Here is a 20,559-nt window from a genome sequence, read left to right on the forward strand (position 1 = left end):
TACATTGCTATTAACCCGCTTGATTGCTGGGGACCAGTTATACATTCATAACATCGTTTGCGACCAGGGTGTGCCCATATTCATGATCTTGACGCAAAAATCAATTTACCGACAGTAATCTCAATGCATTTTACTTTACAAGCTGCTTACTTTAGGGGCTTGTCAGGAATCTGTTATTAATTACACAACACATCACAAAATCAGTCTCACCTCACTGACGTTTGTCTTGGACTCACGGGCAGCGTCTTGGTCCTGTAGGAACTGCAGTAAATGATAATGCCATAATCGTGGGTGGTATACGTCATCTGCTGCAGCACCAGATTTGCGTGGGGCAATTACTTTCTTCATTTCTTTGTGGAAGGAGCTCGTCATCGAATTTATCTTCTTTATCAATGTCTCTCTATTTGCCGATGCATCCTTCTCCTTCAGCTTTTCTATCAGCACATTATATGCTGCTGCGTTAGCCTCTCTGTCACTATTTTCTTTAGATTTTATCTTCCACAAACATGGATAACGTTTATATGATTCAATAAAAATCGGTCGAAAAGACTCTCTCCGACGATGGTTCATGCATCGTTACGTTCCAACAACACCCGGGGCCAGAGGAGTCCATTCCTTGGAGTATGTGTTGGGACTGACCAGCTACCACACACGCACGAGTCGCACTGCACACGTCTCAGACTTCAGACGCCACCTGAACTAACACAAGCCAAGCCACAGACCTGCACAACCATCAAGTCACCACACACACTGTCAAACCACCTTGTCTAACCATTGCTATTTTGCGGAAAACTGAACGTGTGTGGTGGGCTTCGGACCATCAACTGACGTGATTCGAGACAGCCCAGAGTTGTGTGCATGCCAAAAATTGCTACCATACACGCGCAAACAGCCTTGAATGTGACTTGAACTTGTATAAATAACTGACAGTTTATGGGGTCCATTAAGCCAAGTAGGGACGCACAAAGGACAGTGGCTTGTCCATGTTGATTTAAGGAAATGGAGTATTCCACACCTTTTAGTTTAAACTTTTTAAAAAGAGCGGGTGGGCGGTAGATAGAGAGGGGGGGGGGAAGGGACGGAATTTTTATATTTATAGCAACTATATAAATAGTAAGCTAAATAGTTATTGAGATAAGAGATTCATTACAGAGTTTATAATATCATTATCATCTGACTGTGAACGTAAATCACAGCACAAAGGATGATGCTCATACATACCTAATTACATACGTACGTACATCTCATTTATCCTTGTAATCAACCATTACATACTGCTCTTAGATCGATAGGTGAATAGATAAGCAGACAGATGAAGACAGAAGCCCAGTACCTATTAATCATTCTAGTTGCATCTAAAGTTTAATATGGATATAAATTACCTCCCTGTCCTCGTAGTATGTATACAAGCGGAGGACACATGGCTCGAGTAGACTCGATTTCTAAAAGTCCCGGTACCGAATGAACTGTTTTCCGAACCAAACCTTGATCGCTCTTAACTCTAATAAAGAATCATCAATCGAGATGGGACCAAGTTTTTCGACATCAGCGAATTTTCTGCGATTTTCTTGCCAATTTCGGCGCACCAGGACGCCTCCTTACCGAAGAAAGGTGCTTTCACCTCGCTTCGGGAATGGAACCCAAGTTGTCCGCACGCAAGTCTGAGATATTAACCACTCGGCCACGGCAACAGACCGGGCGCCGAGAGCGGCGTTTTTTGGTCAAAATTGGATCGCTCATTAAATATAGTAAAAGTTTTGCAGTCGTGATGGGACCAAGTTTTTCACATCGGCGATTTTTTTGCGATTTTTTTGCCAATTTTGGTCCGATTTGAATGTGTAGTTTCGGCTGCCCAAAATACAAACACACACACACACACACACACACACACACACACACACACGGCTATTGCTGTAATATATTAGATAAAAGCAGAATATCGTTTTAACAAGCGATCGGCAAGGAGGGCGCAAATTATCTTATTCGTTATTATCCCGTTTTATGTGATTAACTAGTAATTGGACCCTACTTTAGCTTCATGGCTTAATAATTGAAAATAGTTCATTATCAAAACGACGAGAAAGGACGCACTTCATAAAGATAGTTTCATTTTTATAGTTTCATTATTAATTAGTTGTTCAGGTGTACGTGAGAGTATTATGCCATTAACGCCTTCACTCAACATTGACCATAACCCTTGAGAGAGAGAGAGAGAGAGAGAGAGAGAGAGAGAGAGAGAAACTCAAGCAAATTTTATCCATTTTTAACCAAACATGGAGGAGATGTAAAGGAGCTGATCTCTTGTTTTTTGAGAACAGTAAGTCGAAGGTTAAGTCACAGAGCTAGGTTGAAATTTGGCTCAGCAAGGTCATCTTATGCGTTTTTTTTTTTTTTTTTTTTTTTTCAGACTGAGATCGAAGCTAGTGGAAGGGTTGAGGTTAATGTTATTAAAAAGGGGTTCAAATCTGAGAACAATCAGTCAAAGGTCATGGCGACAGGCGATGGTCAAAGTTCGACCTGTGCGGTTGTGTGTGTAGAAATTATCGAAAGGTTTATTTATTTATTTGGACCAAACTTACTGAAAGAGTTGTTGATCAGCCAAGAGGTTGACATATACCATAGTGTTTTATAAAGCTGGTCTGTCACCATCACAAGGCAAGGTCAGGTTATAGTTTTTATCTGATTTACACAAAACTTTGGTGGAAGGTTGACAGTAATGCAACAATAAAAGAATTATATTTGGAGGGCAATCAGTCAAAGGTTTAATTCACATGGAAAGGTCAAATATCAAGGTCACTGAATAAAGTTAACAGTTTTGATCTTATCTGGACAAAATTTGGTGGAAGGATTAAGAGTCAGGCAAGAATGAAACAATTCAAATTTGACTGCAATCGGTTCAAGGTTAAGGTCACAGGGAGGAGTAAAATTTTCAAGTCTTTTGACAAGTTGGTGGAGGCGGGTGTTGCTTTTTGAGACCTCCTTCTTGTTCAGGTTCTCCAGTAACTTACACGTGTAGCTGCTGCTCTTTAGATGTTTTCCTGAGCAGCTTGAAATAATGAACGCGGAATGACCTTTTGTCAAGGTTAATTTACGATGAAATCGTGTGGCAGTGATGCCTTACTGTATTAATTACCTTTCACTTTCCAGAATAAAGTGATAATGTTGGTGTATGAGTAGAACACTGTATACTTTACAAATGAAGCAAGAAAGTTGTGTAGACTGTGCCATTATGTGACTGTGGAATTGGTGTGACATGACAAATGCTGAATAAGGTGTTTGTTGTTTGACATGGACTGAACATTTACATACAGACTTTCGTTAACTTAATTTTCTTGCATTCCAGGTGAGGCGGTGCGTGGGCAGTGTTTTTCATGTGGGGTTGCGGTGTATGTAAGTCAGTGGGGTGGTGTGATGTAATGTGATGTGGTGTGGTGTGTGGTGTGATGTGGTATTGTGTGGTGTGATGTAATGTGGCTGGGTTAGTGGTACTGAGCCACGCCTGTCTGTTTATGGTCAAGCTGGGGCAGCAGAGAGGGACGGCACAGTGGCTCTTGCTTTAATCTTTCCCAGGCCAAAATACCCAGGCTGGCTCTGACCTGGGGATGAATTATCTTTCCCCTGGAGTCAGTCGTGGTTCATCCGTTATCCAACATCACGATTTATCAGTAAATCAAATGGAATTATAGCTTGGAGGATAATCTGCCTTATTAACATCACGACACTGGGTTTTTGTGTCCGAGTTTGGTAGCAACTTGGCGGGGGAGCGGAAGAGGAGGAGAGATAATGAGTGCATGATGGGGAAGGGGAGTCCTGAATGCTTGTTTGATGGGTGGGGGGAGTCCTGAATCGCATGATAGAAGGGGCGGGGACTTCACAGTAATGCCGTACGTGTATCCGTATCAAATCATGAGATTACTAAGGCAAGAAAAGCTGTGCCAGTAAACGATGACATTTATGCGGTATTAGGATCTTGGGTATTATTTGTTGGAATACTGTCCATGAAGACCATGCGACACACAAACTGAAAGGATCCAGTGTGTCTGGGGATGACGTATGAGGGGGAAATGCCATAAAAGCACAGTACCGTCCGAAGAATAATGTAGCCCTGTGTTCTGTGAGGGTGGGGGAAAGGCAGTGTGTTTAAACAGAGAAAGAGGAGGATTGGGATTATAAATATTTATACAGGAGGAAGGATGTGCGGAAGAATGCGAGTCTACTCGTTGATAATATGGAAATTATAAGGGAGAGATGATGGGAGAGACAGGGTGCACAGACAGAGAAAGCGAATCGGGATGAGTGTTTGTGTTGGGGCAGAGTTGTAGGAGAGAATATGAACTTAGACTATAAGACAAGTAAGGTATGATATAATGGAGTAAATAGTAGGGGCGTGAGAATGGTTGAGTCAGTGAACAAAAGAATGCGGGCCCATAAAGAGAAGGTACAAGAGTGAAAAGTTTACCATACAAGGGAAGGTACGACTGCGGGTATGGGTGTTATTAGGAAATGTATATGAAAATGCATTAAAAAATAGAGAAGTTAGAGATGATATGCAGAAATAATTGCGGAATGGCATGAGGAAGGATAAGGTGTGCATGATGGGGCTTAAAGACGAAAGAAAGATGACATTATAGAATGAACTGAAGGAAGTGAATGATGAAAAATGTTGCCATATCTTCCCAGTGAACAAATTTCTACCACGACATTATTTTATCAGATGGTTAGAAGTACTGACATCAGATTATATTTTTCTTTCTGCAAAGGACCCCAGTAATCATTATTACGAGTACCCGTATAACCATCAGTCATCACTACCATAAAATGTCCCTCTCTCAGTCAACAACAGCTACCAGAGTCATCTACCATTCCCACCACCAACCACTGAAAACACCATTACTGCTACAATCCGCAGCCAAATGTACAGCCTTAATCAAAAATACCGGTATGTATCCACGCCTTGTCGAAACCAGAGCCCGCGTATCCATTATGGCTTAGGTTTCGAATACATTCCTCCTCCTTCCATGACGAGAGGTAATTCTGCTTTGTCAGACGGTTCAAGAAAGCTCACTACCATAACAAGACCGTATGTTAGACCTATATTACTGCTGTGCCTTTTATAAATTGAGCTTAACGCATAATAACGTAACAGGAGTGTTACAGTAAACTGTGTTGGCGAAATATTAAGGTCAATTTTAGGCTAAAGGTAATGTAATCTGATCTGAAATTCATTCAGGTTTTAACACCTTGTATGGTAAGCCAACTCTACAGATACTTTGCCATAACATCTGTGACAGTACGGTATCGAAATAGAAATATTACAGCAATGTTAATATTACCTTTACATAATACCAGTTACGATTATCATAGTACTGTTTTAAATATAACTACCTCCTCCAGTCGAATTATGCCTGTCAGACTGTCCACCCCCTCCTCTCTGGACTCATTCTCGCTTGTGTATGACAACCAACTTCCGTATTTTCCTGTATAGAAATAGCACAGGCATACTGATATTAACTCAAGTAATAACGTAAACTGGTCTGATCTGCTGATCGGGTCAAGTGCGGGGAAGGGGATGAGTCGATTATGATGTGGGAGGGATAAACCAGCTTTGTTGTCGGGACCCTGGTGCGGATGTCGCTGGATTGCACTGGAAGCTGGCCCTCGTGCGGTGTGGTGCGGTGAGAAGCGGTCCCTTCTACCCTAGAGGTTAAGATACGAGTAAATGTGTGTGTATGTGGATGAGTAATTTGGTAAATGTGTCGTCTTGTCTCGGCTACCTCCCTAGGGGGAAAAAGCCTAGGTAACGTATATGTATGTATGTAATAACGTAAACTTCACAGAAATGTGTAGCTACATGACCTTTTGTTGGGTTTTGCTTTTCTATTAAAATGATGGATTCCGTTCTTACACTCACAGTCGACTTTATACAGGCCACAGTGTGTTAATGTCGGCACACCTGCTATGAATAGTCAGTTTTACTTAGCAAAGGGGATTCCTCCCACAGAAGGTGTTGCAGTTTGTATTGATGTAGTGTCTTATATGATAGTCCTGCTTCCTCAAGGCAATTTTAATCAGCTTGTACTGATACCTCCCCATTATTTAAGGAGTTTGTATTAGCTGTTAAACTCTGACGACTGGTCTATATTTTTGTTACCACAAAGTGGTTTCATTCAGCTTCAAAATTATTCTGATGTAGTGAATGGGTTAAACATGGGAATCATTTATATGGTAGTCATACATCTAATACTGTCATTTTAAGTTCGCCTAGGTATGCATGTATGTCTGTTTGTCAGTAATGCGAATTTAGTACAAATCGTCACGCAAAAACGATATCATTAAACTCTAAGAGCAAAGGTGTTGAGTCATCGGTCACATAAAGGTAGCACTACATCAGACGAGCGATCACAGTTTTCTGAATGGTGAATATTTAAAGAATCAGTGTGCAAAAAATACTCATGAAGCAAAAGAAGTAAAAACGTTACTCGTCAGTTGGGTTCATCACCCAAGAAATTCAGTCGCCCTTGTTAGTCTTCACGCTTGAGAGTTAACAAGCGAGTTATCATTCCCTAATAATGTAACGTAACAGTGTATGTAAATAATTGTTGCGGTTCTTATCACAAACTCCTCATTATCAGTGGTTTCCTACTGACTGACCACAAGTCTTATATGCAGAGCAGTATAGCCCATGTTGTATTATAACAACTTTACCAACTTTCTTGCGACCAATGGTGTTAAACTGATGACTGTCTTCCCTTTTACGGTAGGTCAAAACCATAATAAACCTAATCATAACACCATCACTGTCACCAACGAAATATTACCACCGCATCATTGTCAATTAACAAACACCATCAATCACTGCCATCTTCAACCACTGCCACCACCGCTTACCACATCATCATTCCACCACGAATACAAACTTCCCTCAATCTACCCCCTTTATCACCACCATCACAATAATCATCATCCTCCATCATTACAACCACTATCACCACAAGTTAACACCAGTGTAAAAATTAATCCCCGCCGGCCGCGCCCCTCTACTCTCATTATAATCACCCAGTCTGCTTCCCTGCAGACTGTACTATATCCTACCTCCACGCAGGATATGAGGTAAACCCACTTCTTGATTATGATGTCTACCTTGTTATCAGCCCCAGAAATGTAGTAGTCTTCCCCTCCAGTACCTCAGATCTTTGTTTACATACGTGACTGGCTCCATGGTTATTTCGGCACAATATTGCCTTTGAGGATGTTCGTGCTTGGAGCCAATAAAGAGATGGAAAGAGTCTATGGTCACGTATTCTCACCGATTCCTGTATACTAGTAAAGTGCACTTTGTGAGTGCGTGCCGAGCAAGCGAGCGTTTGTACATACGCCTACCATCACAATTTCATCTTGGTGTAAACTTCCAATATTTCTGGTGAGGTAGTTGAACAATAACGGAAGAATAATACTGAGCTACAATATTTACTTTCTCACGTTTTCTCTCTGGATGTGCATATAGCGAGGCGCCATAGCATTTATCACACGCGCAATGTTCAGTTCTCTGCTCCCGACTTGCTGTGTCAACGAACTGCGTCGGTAAACGCTTGGCCATTGACCGAATGATGAAACGCAGAAATGGAGCGATTACCCTTGTTGATTTCACCCCCTAAACATAGAAAAAACGTTCATGTAAAATTATGAGCGTAAAATCCGATATTTAATTGTTAGAATTCATGCAAGAAAACACAGTGTTACAAAATTCAAATTCACAGTGGAGCATGCCAACTGATGCCATCGGTACACTCCCTTGGAAAGAGGGGATTCCAAGGGGTTTCTTTGGTCTCATGAATAAATATATGGCTAAAAATATTTATTGAACGTATCTATTACCTGCTGAAAGAATCACTTTTCTGTCTCACATAGAAAAGTTATTAGCCTCTGAAAACCATTGCGGTCGGGCAGTGTCTTGTCGGGCCGGTCATTTCTCTGCTGAACGTGGAGTGAACATTGTTCTGTTCGCTGCGCTCGCTCGATCGTAATTATCTCACTCCACCCGCCACCCCCAACCTTCCTTTCTCTCCTCCCTTTATACGGTCTCGGATCCCGTATTACCAGGGAGAAAAAAGATTAACCTAAGTTTAAAATGGAAGTATCATTAACTGGATCATGATAATGTGGTTGGGTTGCATCATCGCTAATCTACGTATCCGTTCCTTAGTCTTACAGTCGACCCATCCTATCCCGCTGCAGTCACTATCCTCTCATTCCTATCACATTTTTTGCTGGTTCCCAACCCGCCTTTCTTTGCCTTACTAGTCATCCTGAACTTCCTTCCCACCTCTCTTTGCCATCCCATATATTTACGTTTAATTACATCAAGACCGTTTCTTTATTGTCCTCCATCTCCTCACTCATCACTTAATAATTTCTCTCAGATACTGCATTTTTGCCTGTCCTTCTTTTTCCCTTCTTCTTTCACCCATTTTCACCTTCTCCAGTTCCTCTATCGTCTCTCCCGTACCTCTTCTTCATCCATCTTCTCACTCTTCTGGCATTACCTTCATTCTCCCCGACTCATCTTTCTTCCCACTAGTTCTTACCTTCTCTCCCCTTCTTTCCCTTGGTCACTCTGTCTTTTACACCCCTTTTTCTTCCTCAATATCCATCTTCACTTTTATGTTTCATTCCCCGTCGCCTCATCAACTAATCTTCCATCTATTCATCTATCATCACTCCGTCCTTTAATTCATCTATCCTTCATCACCCATGCCTCCCCCCATCTCCTCCTACGTGCGTGTGTCCCATCAATCCCCCACTAATCCTGCTCCTCCTCCCCCCTCACTAACAACCCCACCACATATTAAGGTGGATGGACAGTGGTTGAGGGAGCCTGATTGGTAGTATGTTCATCTTGATGCACATTGATGTGTGTGTGTGTGTGTGTGTGTGTGTGTGTGTGTGTGTGTGTGTGTGTGTGTGTGTGTGTGTGTGTGTGTGTGTGAGAGAGAGAGAGAGAGAGAGAGAGAGAGAGAGAGAGAGAGAGAGAGAGAGAGAGAGAGAGGAGTAAAGCAGTTCTCAGAGAAACATGCACCAAGGTATTGTACCGCATGAAACAGTAAACAAAACCCTTACATCGTTTTTCACTTTCTACATCAAAACTAAATATACGAACAAGGAGCTTACAAGACTGCTGTCTCAACTACACCAATTACCCCTATCTCCCAAGCAGACATTCACAAGTCGGTCAACACTACAACACTACGGGGAAACATCCTTGACCACCACAGCTACTGCCATCTTCTATGTTTAGATTCAGAGTATTGTCGGCAATGCAGGATATGACAAGCACAGTAACCTATCCATTTTGGCAACTCGTCCAGTCATGAGATTTTGTGACGGGGTTTGTCTGGCCAGGAGATACATTACTGGTAGTCTTTTTTTACTGCAGATAAAGGGAACATTGGCTAGACAAAGTGGCAAACGGGCAGGAAATATCACCAGGGACTGGTTACAAAATGGTTTAATCATAATGTAAGTGCCTGAGTAAAACCAACAGGTACTTCTCATCGTACTGAAAACGTTTTCCTTAAGTATCTCAAGAAGACTAATTTTACCTTTTAGATTTATAACTTCATCTTAGGTTTCACTAACCGAGTGAAGAGCCTTGTTTAGTTTTAATAAAGGTTTTGACTCAAGAGTGTTACTTGAAACTGACATTTTCGCCAGACATGGCAGACTTTTCATTAGACACGGATTCTTCTCATTAAACTATCATTCCTCCCATGACAAAACACTCTGCCTCATACACGGTATTCCACCACTCTCTCACTCTGGTTCCGTCTTGGCCTCATTATTCCCTCCACCTCACTCTGATATACCTTCAGTCCTTTTACCATGACACATATTTTCATTTTATTCATATTATTCAGCTAAGGAGAGATGTCTGGTAGTGAAGGGAACAGATGCTAAGTATACTCCATTAAACCCTTCAATACAAGAGGCCTTCCCCTAAGCTGTATAACATCGTCTAGTGGTAGTATGAATAAAATATAATGTACGTCTACACGGCCAGCCGCATCTCACCTCACCACCTCACCTCACTTCACCTCATCTCAACTCACACTCAAAATCACATGGGTATAAAGCTATCTCAGTGGCAGTCACCATCTACACTGCCAGTCTAAGCTCATTGCACCTCACCTCGTTTCACTTCATCACACCTTGCCTTATCTCACTTTATACTTGACACACGGGCACTTAGTGATCTAAGTGATAGTCACCTTATCTACACAGCCAGCCACATCTCACCTCACCTCACAAATAAGGCACATGGAAGTAGTAAGCTACAGCATTAACCTTTTCGCTGCAAAGGGCGCACACTTTCCTAAGGTTGAGACTAAAACATGATTAGACGCATGGCAAGGCTCATTCTGTGACAGAGGGCACTTGACAGGAGCTACAAAACCACCTGTGAAAAGAAAGACAATAGGTTAATTGAAGCGCTGCTTTTCTCATACAGTGCTGAGATGTTGGGCAACACTATGATGTACTTCATTACTGTGTGCCTGCTGAACTGTGTGATTAGCAGCCAGTGTCCCGTTTCTTTTTTGTCACACCTCGTATATATATATATATATATGTATGTATATATATATCAGCGGTTTGAGTGTCCACTGCATGACCGGCCTATCCCTTCCGAAGTGTGGACGATACAGCCAATGTATCTCTACCAAGTGGCTTAGGCTGTCTAGTAGAGATTGTACGTAGGATGAGAAGTGCTCGTAAGTGTAACTGTTGTGTTAGAATGGCTTTGGATGTGTGTGTAGTCTGTGAACCAAGTGCAATCGGCCCGCGCAAGCCGACTGGGTGCAAACATACTTTATAGTATGCGACACTGGTTCAGCCACAGCACCCCTTGTGTCCGCCAATGCAGTACGTGGCCAGAAGAACGCTCCCAAAGTTTATTACCCTGGCGGGGCGCGAACCCTCGTTCTTCAGTGTACGAAAACGCACACTTTACCACTGTACCACAGAGACTCCATATATATATATATATATGGGGTGTGTATGTGTGCATGCGTGCGTGCGTTGGTGTGCGTGTGTGGATACGTACATGCGTGTGCGCGTGCTCTGTGCTGGCCTCGCTACCCATCAGGTCTTATAAGGCATGACGGCTGATGAGCACACTGAGATGAAATATAGCTGGTAAATTCATCAGTGGGGTCTCACCTGCATTACTGGCTTCATATTAGGGCACTAATTAAGACAGGTGGGTGGTGCATTACGGCTTCATTAATCTGGCCAACCGAACCAGGAGGACCATCTGTGCAGGTCACACTCCCGCCACACCCTCACCAAGACCAGGACTTACTCTGTTTACCGGCTGAATACACTGACTGACATTTTACTCGGTCCCGGTGCTGACGGAAGTCTAATGAGTTCCGGAAGACGAAAGCAAGAAAAGAAGTATAATAATCTCCCTCTCTCACGCCAGCTGCTAGAAACGAGCCCACACCATGGGGGAGGCGGTGGCTCAATCGGTAGAGAGGTGGCCTGCAGTCCTACCGAACCCAGGTTCAAATCCCCGCTGGGGCAGGGAACAGTTAAGGCTTTGAATTTCATAAAAGCAGACTTTACTGATCTACCAGAAGACCTGCCGACATGTTGTAAAAATATCCACGCTAATACCAATACACCAGTCATGTATGAGACAGCTCTAGCATGTATTGAATATGGACGGTGGGTGTTAGCGCCGAAGTGGTGACATGTAGAGGTTTATGGTATGAAAGAGGGCTACTGGGCCCTGGAAGCAGGATGTGAAGCCTATGCCCAGAATCGGACACACTGAAAAAAAAAAAAAAATGGTCGCGGAAATAGTGACCCTACTATACACCACCACGGCATGGCAATGTACTAAGATGATGAAGTAAGGTATCGGTGTCACTTGTTTGACCATGGAATACTGTACAAGCCAACTCAGTGTAAGGGAACAGTGAGAATGTTTGTGTTTCAATGCCCGTCCGTTCGTCTTTCACGTGTATTTTTTTTTTTTTTTTTTTAAAGCCTTGTAGAGTCGCGGGGGACAGTGGTTTGGCCATAACAAGTTTACTGAATGAAGAACCCAACTGAACCAACAGATTACGAAGACGAATGGGATTTGGATATAGAGAAGAAAGCGAAATGAACGTGATAAACACGAGAGAGAGAGAGAGAGAGAGAGAGAGAGAGAGAGAGAGAGAGAGAGGATAAGAAATATGAAGCAAGCTGGGTGGGGATGGCAGCAGATGAATAAAAGAGTGCATAAAGATGTACCTACCTTAAGTTTTAAGGAAGAGAAGATATTGTCACAAATACTCTCGTCTTTCCTCTGATACCTTTCCCTGTATCGTCAATCCTCAATTATGTAGCATTAGTTAACGCAACGATTCTCTTACCATTCCTCCTTATCTCCCCGTCCCGCCGCCAACCCTCTCTAACATGTACTTATTCTCTCAGTTAAATAGTACTACGTGAACAAAACTGGCTCTGAAGTTAATGGGAACCTGTATAAAGGAAGCACATCTGGCTTGGTAATCAGAGAGACAGTAACAGAGACCAGTAAAAATCTCCTCCCTCCACACACACACACACACACACACACACGCACACACACACTGTAAAACTATGTACGGTCATGGAGATGGAGAGGAGAGAACAAGATGAAGAGATACAATGCGAAGAGATAGGAAGGGTTGGAGAGGAAAATTAAGGGAGGAAAAAAAGCCAAGCAACGTGGGGGAGCCAGAGAAGAGAGGGAATGAACGTTTAGAGAGAGAGGAAGGAAAGACTGGAAGTGTGCCAATAGGTGAGATAGCTTTTGTGACGCTGGTACAGTGCACAGGAGACAAGAAAATGTTATGAAACTGAGGTAATATATGGAAAAGACAAAAGTGGAAGATACAGATCCCCTTAACCTCTCAGCACGTATTCGATTTTAATCATAGCTTCATATATGCAAATCAGGCTGTTAATGGCTCTAGTGGAACAAGGAATGAGTGATAATCCCTTAAGGCCCCTAAGAGATATAGAGTTATCTCATTAAACCATCTCGTGGCTGAACATGTCTGATAATGGCGAGGGTGTGGCCTTCCCTTCTCTTCCCTTCCTTTCCCACCCATACCCTGTTACTTCTCGTTGCTCCTCTTCCTTTCTCATCCTTCCCATTCCTTTCCTTCCCTCTCTTTCCCATTCCATTCCATTCCTTTCCTTTCCTTTCCTTTCTTTTCCTTCCTTTTCCCTTTCCTTCTTGCCCTGGTTTTGGACACAATCAAAAGACACAATCCACTGTTTACATGCACCCAGCCGGCCGAGAACGACTATAGTAGGACTCGCGCACGTTTGCGGCTGTGGTGTGGCCCGCACCTGTGTACAGTGTTGCCACGTTTTCTATACCGTTATCTCTCTCTCTCTCTCTCTCTCTCTCTCTCCTGGCGGGAAATGTGAGCCACCCTGAGTACTTTTGATTCTTTTATAAGTTATTTATAATTGTGCTTTCATCTGTTAATTTGGTTTTGTTATATTTAGTAGTAGATGGAGTGTCAAAGTTACTGTCTGCTGAGAGGTTTGTTACGTTACTGATTCATACACCCCGACATAGTGGGGTGTGGGTGTAGGTGTGGGTGGGAGTGTGGATGTGGGTTTGTTGGGGTGGTGGTCCAGGGGGGAGGGGAAGTGTGAAGGGGGATTTGACCTGAGACACCCAGGAGGGATTAAGAAGGGAGGGAAGGGGAAGGGGGGGCTGGATTCACCTACCACGTGGTCAGTATTAGAAGAGAGAGAGAGAGAGAGAGAGAGAGAGAGAGAGAAATTACGTGTATAGATATATGTGCATCAATAGGAACAATGTATATCAGTGTGTGCAGTATGTACAAAGGAACAAATGAATACAAAGAATGCAGTGACAGACCTCTCTCTCTCTCTCTCTCTCTCTCTCTCTCTCTCTCTCTCTCTCCTGGCGGGAAATGTGAGCTACCCTGAGTACTTTTGATTCTTTTATAAGTTATTTATAATTGTGCTTTCATTTGTTAATTTGGTTTTGTTATATTTAGTGATGCCGACAATGCATTCAATGCATGCCCCTCTCCTGCCTCTCTCTCTCTCTCTCTCTCTCTCTCTGTAGGGAAGCTATCTGTCAGTGCTGCCACTCACAAGAATTATATGAATTATTTCTTTTACTTTGGATATTGGCATATTTCTTCTTTTTTCAGGCTCATTCTATTATATCCATAACTGTAATATTATTAACCACCCTAAAACTACGCTAAAAAACATTAAAAGTGACTGCTATTTCTTTTAGCAACACTGTACAATATGTATGCCATGTTTCTGTGTTACTGTATAAATATTTTATGCATAATAAGATTACTGTTGATTCATCCATCAAAATACACAAGTGTAATTTTATTCATTTGAATTTATCGAATTTGTGATGCCTTGTACATAAACAGCTTCCGTTTCACATCGCAAGTTGGGGAAACGTGGCACCATTGTCCACAGGTGTGGGCCACACCTAAGCCGCAAACGGGCGGGAATCAGACTATAGTGCTACAAATATGCAGGAGGACGTGGTACTTTTCACAACGGTGGAAGCAATAGGGCGAGTAGGGTATTTTGTTCTGCGTATACGAGGGGTTTTATCTATCTATCTATCATTTGTCTATCTATCTACATGTATGTATGTATACCTTTAAAGGATTTGTTTCGATTTGGACCAAACTTGGTGAAAATGTTGAGAGCAGGCTAAGGGGTTGGTCAATTGTGTTTAAGAAAAAATAGGGCAAAAGGTCATGGTCGCATGACAAAGTCAACCTAAACGGCTTTGATCCGATTTTAACCAAATTTGGTGAATGGGTTTAACGCAAGACATGGATTATGTGATTCGATTTTGAGAACAATCAAAGTTCAAGATCACAGGACAATACCAAATGTTCAAGCATAAAAAAAAACAAAAAATCATCGAATTTAAACTAACCCGCCGACATGTCGTAAAAGTACCCCGGCTGATACAAGTACACCAGTCCTGTATGAGACAGCCCTAGCATGTATTCAATATATACGGTGGGTGTTAGCGCCGAAGTGGTGACATGTAAAGGTGTATGGTATGTAGGAGAACTACTGGGCCTTGGAGGCAGGCTATGAAGCCTATGTCCTGAGTCGAACATATGAAAAAAAAAAAAAAAATAGGTCGCAGGGTTGAAAGTATGGCATGGATAAAGAAATATAATTTTTAGATCAATATGTCAAAGGTAAAGGTCACAAAGCAAGGCCATATAAAAGCTTATCTTAGTATGAATCAATCTTGACAGAAGGATACAGAACAAACCAAGCAAGGATAAAGTAATTCCATTTGAGAACAGTCCATCAGTCAAGGTCACAGGGTCAGGTCATATGTTGGGCCCGTAGACTAATTACTCGTACAGGGTGGAAGTGATGCATTGCCTGAGTGCTTCGTCATGTTACAGTCTGCTTCTGTCAAAGGTGCTAAGACGACCCTAAGTACCAGTGGACATTCAAACACCAAAAAACGCCAGCTCAGTTAAGTTTCCGGTTTGGTCAGGATAGACTGGGCATTTTTCATTTCATATATGTGGTTTACCGACTTGACGTTTTATATTACGCATGTACATTCAGTAAGAATTAAAACTTTCTGTTGTGTCTGTCGTGCGTTACAGTAAAACCAGAGGCAAAGCAACAACTACAACAATAAAAAAAAAAAAAAAACTACAGTACTGTACTGAAGTGTATAGGTCTTTGTTTACAAAATCCTGCTACTTAAATTCTGTCACATGCTAGTTTGTTTCCCCTCTACTGGAACCCGTTTTTATCCCAGTAATCAGCTAGCATGGACTGGCGTTCCCCTCAAGTCATTCAGATTAACTGGGGTTTACTGTATGTGTAGCTATACCACGCCTAGTAAAAAAAAAAAAAAATCAAGTATTAATTTCTATCTATCTATCTATCTATCTATTGCCAGACGCCTCAATCCCATTTGGGGTGGCCACAAACAAATCGCCTCCAAGTCGCCCTGTCCCCCGCCATTTCACTCCCCTGCTCCCAACTCACACCCCCCTCTCTCATATACCTCTCCACCCCAACTCTCCATCTCATCCTCGGCCTCCCCCTCCCTCTTTCCCCCCTCCACCTCACTCACATACACTCTCTTCGTCAGTCTTTCACCCTCCATCCTCTCCACATGGCCAAACCACCTCAGTGTGTTCCTCATAACGCTTCCTACCACATCCACATCAACACCACAACGCTCCTTTATATCCTCATTCGTCAGCCTGTCCTCCATGTGACTCCACAGGCTCCTCTTAAATAACTCATTTCCACTGCTCTCACTCTTGACTTGTGTCCTTCCAACAACGTCCAAGCTTCACTTCCGTACGTTAGAGTTGGTATCACAATACTATCATGTAGTAACTTTTTCACTTCCATGCTCACTTCCCTGTTTCTTATCACTGCTTTCAAAGAACCAGCAACCTTTCTTCCCTGCTGTACCATTTCAAGCACTTCATCCTCCAAACCTCCATCCTTACTCATCACACTACCCAAGTACTTAAACGTACTCACATTTTCCAATTCCTCACCATCCAACCTCGCTGTACATTCACTGACTTCACCTCACTCAAAGACCACCACTTTACTCTTCCCTACATTCACCTTTAGATTCCGTTTCTTACACACTCTCTCAAACTCATCCACCAAGCCTTGCAGCTCCCCTTCGTCTTCACTCAACAACACAGTATCATCTGCAAACAACAGTACAGGGAGTTTCCAAACACTATCCTCCCTCACCAGGGCCACTCCAACATCCACTACCCTACCTTGTACCTCTGTTATTACCCCATCCATGTACAGATTGAACAACCATGGAGACATGACACATCCCTGTTTCAACCCAACTTTCAAAGAGAAAAATTCACTTAGTTCACCATCCACACGCACTGCAGCCTTCGCACCATCGTACATACTCTTCACAGCATTCAACAACTTCCCATCTACTCCATATATTCTTAACACTTTCCACAATCCTAGTCTATCCACCCTGTCATATGCTTTCTCCAAATCCATGAAAGCCGCATACAACTTCTTTCCCTTCTCTAGAAACTTTTCCACTAAAGATCTGAGAATGAATATCTGATCTACACAACCTCTTCCCTTCCTAAAGCCTCCCTGTTCTTCTCCAACTAATTTCTCTGTTCTTTCTCTAACTCTGTCAATAAGTATCCTACCATACACTTTTCCTATTATACTAAGAAGACAAATGCCCCTATGATTACCAAACACTTCTTTTTCCCCTTTTCCTTTGTACAAGGGAATGATTATACCTGACTTCCAATCCTCCGGGACTCTACCTTCCTCCCAGGCCAATCTGCACATCTTCCACATCCATTCTACTACTATCTCTCCCCCATGCTTCAGCATTTCACCACACACTCCATCAATTCCTGGGGCTTTCCCTGATTTAACTTTATTCATTGCTTCCACAACTTCTATCCTACTGATTTCTTCCTGTCTTCTCACCTCCCTCCTTCTCCCAGCCATTCCCCAGTCACTTATATCGCATTACTTCCATCCTCCACGTTCAACAATTCCTTAAAGTGTTCTCTCCATATGCTCACTTTTTCTCCCTTCTCCACTAGTAATCTACCATTTTTATCTTTCACTCCCCTGCTAACTTCACTTCCACCCTGTCTTACTCTCTTCACCTCTCTCCAGAACACTTTCTTACAGTCCCTCCACTTTACACTCAAATTCCTTCCAAATTCCTCATCCACTCTCTTCTTACTCTCTCTTACTAATCTTTTCACCTCTCTCTTTCTTTCTACATATAACTCTCTCTTCCGCCTCTCAACCTCTTCCACGCCCCTATTTCTCATCCATTCATTGTATGCTTTCTTCTTTTGTGCCACAGCCTGTTTCACCTCTTCAGTCCACCACGCTGTTCCTTGCACCCCCCTCCGTCTTCTCTTCCTTCCACACACCACATCACATGCTGCACATATTTCTTCTGTAAATATTCTACACACACCTTCCACGTCCCCCATCTGCTCCAATTCATATTTGCCCAATCGTTCCTCCACTTCTCTCTTATACTCTGCCATTTTCTCATCCTCTTGTAACCTTTCCACTCTCCTTGCAACTACTCCTTCCTCACGTCTTTCCCTTCTTCTATTCCTCTATCTTACTTGAACTTTAATTCTGGCCACCACCAAGTAGTGGTCAGAAAGTCCACTCCCACAACCTCTATAAACTCTTGCATCCAATATACATCTCCAGATATAATTTTTAGATCAATATGTCAAAGGTAAAGGTCACAAAGCGAGGCCATATAAAAGCTTATCTTAGTATGAATCAGTCTTGACAGAAGGATACAGAACAAACCAAGCAAGGATAAAGTAATTCCATTTGAGAACAATCCATCAGTCAAGGTCACAGGGTCTGGTCATATGTTTGGCCCGTAGACTAATTACTCGTACAGGGTGGAAGTGATGCATTGCCTGAGTGCTTCGTCATGTTACAGTCTGCTTCTGTCAAAGGTGCTAAGACGACCCTAAGTACCAGTGGACATTCAAACACCAAAAAAAGCCAGCTCAGGTGAGTCTCCGGTTTGGTCAGGATAGACTGGGCATTTTTCATTTCATATATGTGGTTTACCGACTTGACGTTTTATATTACGCATGTACATTCAGTAAGAATTAAAACTTTCTGTTGTGTCTGTCGTGCGTTACAGTAAAACCAGAGGCAAAGCAACAACTACAACAATTAAAAAAAAAAAACTACAGTACTGTACTGAAGTGTATAGGTCTTTGTTTACAAAATCCTGCTACTTAAATTCTGTCACATGCTAGTTTGTTTCCCCTCTACTGGAACCCGTTTTTATCCCAGTAATCAGCTAGCATGGACTGGCGTTCCCCTCAAGTCATTCAGATTAACTGGGGTTTACTGTATGTGTAGATATACCACGCCTAGTAAAAAAAAAATCAAACATTAATTTACTTCACCTTTATTATGGCAAGGGCAAATGATACATCTGTTTTTGAACACATGTTTCTCAGAACTGGTATAGACCTATGATAATGAGAGGTGATTTGTTCCTGAGACATGATAATTTAAACATTTAAGTATGGCACTGGTGTTAATGTGTGTTAGGCCTTTGTTAACGGTGTGTATTTAGGTATGACAGTGGTGTTACTGTCAGGCTTTGTTACCGGTGTGTCTTTAGGTATGGCACTGGTGTTAATGTCCAGGCTTTGTTAAGGGTGTTTATTTAGGTACGGCACTAGTGTTACTGTCAGGCTTTGTTAACAGTGTGTACTTAGGTATGGCACTGGTGTTAATGTGTGCTAGGCCTTTGTTAAGTGTGTCTTTAAGTATGGCAGTGGTGTTAATGGCTGGGCTTTGTTAACGGTGTGTACTTAGGTATGGCACTGGTGTTAATGTGTGCTAGGCCTTTGTTAACAGTGTGTCTTTAGGTACGGAACTGGTGATAATGTCCGGGCTTTGTTAACAGTGTGTCTTTACGTATGGCAGTGGTGTTAATGTCAGGGCTTTCTTAACGGTGTGTATTTAGGTATGGCAGTGGTGTTAATGAAGGGGTCAAGGGGGACTTATACTGGAGGCGCCACTTTATACAGATAATCCCCTCTCTCCCGTGCTGCCCCGGACCTTTGCGTATACAGAGAAAAAGTCCCTGCTGAGTGCCCAACCACCTCGTTTCTTGCCTCATGTGAAGCTCTGTATTAGAGTACATGTTAAAATGAAGGTAGTTTATGCAAGCAATTTTGTTATGAAGCAGGATGAACCGTTGATGACCTGCTTACCGTAATAACATCAACTTTTCCTTCGAAGGTCACAATGGTTTAGTCTTCTGAAACTAGTCACTCCCTAAACACACACACACACACACACACGCAAAACCATTCAGAGAAGTGCAGGTCTAACTATGACGGGAGAAGTTAAGCCCTTTGCATTCAATATACAGTACATTTCTATCGGTCTAAGTCAATTCCTTCTCTTAGGGTCCGTCCCCACTGTCAGTGAGTAATGAAGTGTAAGCGGCAGCGAGCAAAGATGGGCATGATTTTTTCGTGTCCCCACTGAAATCGAGTATACATGATCGTCGCCGGCAAAATTTGTGCATTATCTCTCAGTGAGAAGTAGACTGTAGCACCAGTCGATCAGGGCAGTACTCCCAAGGTGGATGGAAAGCTGACGACAGGGAGAGCTGGAGCTCCCGTTTCATCAGCCCTCGGGACTAGTTCCTGACCATCCCCCTTTGCTGAACTTTTTCAGTGTTTCAGTAACACAGAGAGTAGGCCAGCATGCTCTCCAATACAAGTTTCTCTAACTATCAGCACCAATCTACAAGCACAGTACACACTACGCTTCCTTTTCGAAATTTAAATAAAAAAAAAAAAGAAAAAGAAAAAAGATAATGGCGCACCCAAACCATCCCTCGGAGTTCCCAGGGGGGGGGGGACCATAAATGCCCCCACCATCCGCCCCACTCCCGGAGACGACTCATTGAGC

At 42.6% G+C, this 20,559-nt stretch overlaps 1 pseudogene; it reads left to right on the forward strand.

Annotated features, from left to right (window-relative positions):
- LOC145390970 (uncharacterized) overlaps nt 1-20,559 on the forward strand; it is a 165,107-nt pseudogene that overhangs the window by 37,149 nt on the left and 107,399 nt on the right.

This window comes from Coenobita brevimanus, chromosome 16, assembly GCF_032717465.1.
Source record: "Coenobita brevimanus isolate Jiangsu-jjx chromosome 16, ASM3271746v2, whole genome shotgun sequence".
Taxonomy (NCBI): domain Eukaryota; kingdom Metazoa; phylum Arthropoda; class Malacostraca; order Decapoda; family Coenobitidae; genus Coenobita; species Coenobita brevimanus.